This window comes from Brassica napus, chromosome C6 (genome assembly GCF_020379485.1).
Source record: "Brassica napus cultivar Da-Ae chromosome C6, Da-Ae, whole genome shotgun sequence".
Classification (NCBI taxonomy): domain Eukaryota; kingdom Viridiplantae; phylum Streptophyta; class Magnoliopsida; order Brassicales; family Brassicaceae; genus Brassica; species Brassica napus.
Window position 1 is genome coordinate 28,466,196 of NC_063449.1, and position 1,667 is coordinate 28,467,862.

General features: G+C 39.4%; 1 pseudogene; it reads right to left on the minus strand.

Annotated features, from left to right (window-relative positions):
- Positions 1–463: 463 nt before the first annotated feature.
- LOC106354349 lies at positions 464–1,182 on the minus strand (annotated as a pseudogene).
- Between the last annotated feature and the right edge of the window lie 485 nt (positions 1,183–1,667).

The window sequence follows — 1,667 nt, forward strand, 5'->3', positions numbered from 1 at the left end:
ATTAGTTGGTAACCTAATCTCTAACATTGGTCTGTGAATGATGTGTATAACAAACATAGAATCGCGTTTCCAACCTCCAAAATCCAAAAGGACAAAACCAAAAAGAAGTGCATACACAACTAAAACTAACTTCTAACCCATCAGTAATATTCAACCCAATGCTCTCGAAGGAATCTCCTTGTACTTGGTGGCCTAAGTGTAAGCCAACAACAAAAAATAAGTACTCAACATAACTTCAACGATTTTACAATTCATATGATACATAGAGAGTACAAAATCATACCTGAAAAAAAAAAAACAGCAGTAGAGAGGCCACTTCTGACTAACTCTACATCAGGTATAACACCCCTTCTCTAAAACTTGAATAATATTATACAATACAAGTCACTGGCCACTTCTGACTAACTCTACATCAGGTATAACACCCCTTTTCTAAAACTTGAATAATATTATACAATACAAGTCACTCTGACCTTGTCTGCTCACTTGCCACTTCGCTCTTTTCCTGTGAAAGCAGAAACAACGCAAAGGATGAGGCAACTATGGTGTTTATTTCTTGTAGCAAATAGATTAGAAAGGAGATTTTTCACCTGCTCTTCAGTATTCACTGGCAGACAGTTCTTGCCTCCATTGAACTGGAACTTGAATGATTCAGAATAGCTAGTGGACTCTCTGTCAATAATGATCTCTGAAGAAGAAATATTTGAGGATGCACTGGTCTTGCGAGGAGAACACGTCTGGTTTGAGTGATAAGCCTCTGCCTCTAATGATGATAACTCAGAACCAACTCAATGTGGACATATAACACTACTTGAGTTTCTCACCATCTGAACTATCCATGGATGGATTTTGCGGAAGGAGATCACCACCAGATGGATGATTCTCTTCGGCAGCAACCATAACAGAACCACTTGTCAACTTCTCCCGAACACAGTCCATGTCAACTGGATTTACACAGCAACTTTGCTATACGATTGAACAAAAAATGATACAATCTGGCCAGGTCCTGAAGAATCAGGTATGGTTGCTAGAGACCGTCCACCATTGGAATGATCATCAGAAGGTACTTGAGTATTTTCTTTCATCACCGGACTGTGTGAAGTGGATCAAATTAGTGTGGAAGTGATTATGACCTGAAACTTACAGGTTCATGAAATGCACATCACAACAAGTTTTCACCATTGTTTTTCTCCGACTTCAAATGCGTCAGGTTAGCTTTTGATTGTTTACTCTTTCTGTCAACTATTGTTTAAACAGTAAATGTTAAAATACATTTTACATTTTAAATAACTGAAACAGGGGCTAATCTTACACAAGTTGAAACAAGACTTCTTGGTATTTATTAGTCTATCTTCCTCAAAGACTCCAGCTGGTACAGAAGGTTTCGTAATGGCATCTGGGCCGATTGAGAAACATGTTGACAAGCCCGTTAAGCCCACTGAAGTCTCAATACTAGCCATTGATACAGTTCTGAGTAAAAGGAAGAACTTGAGCTCTTGTCGTCTTCTGTGTACGGAGAAGCCAGCTCAGAGGAGATCAGAGATCCTTACCGTGAACCGATTCCAGCTACTTGATGCTGGCGTGTGCTAACTTAAGCTTTAGGTTAAGATGTACCCTTGTGCCTCCTCATGTATATAAGAGGCTAGCGATGTATTAGGGTTTGGAGA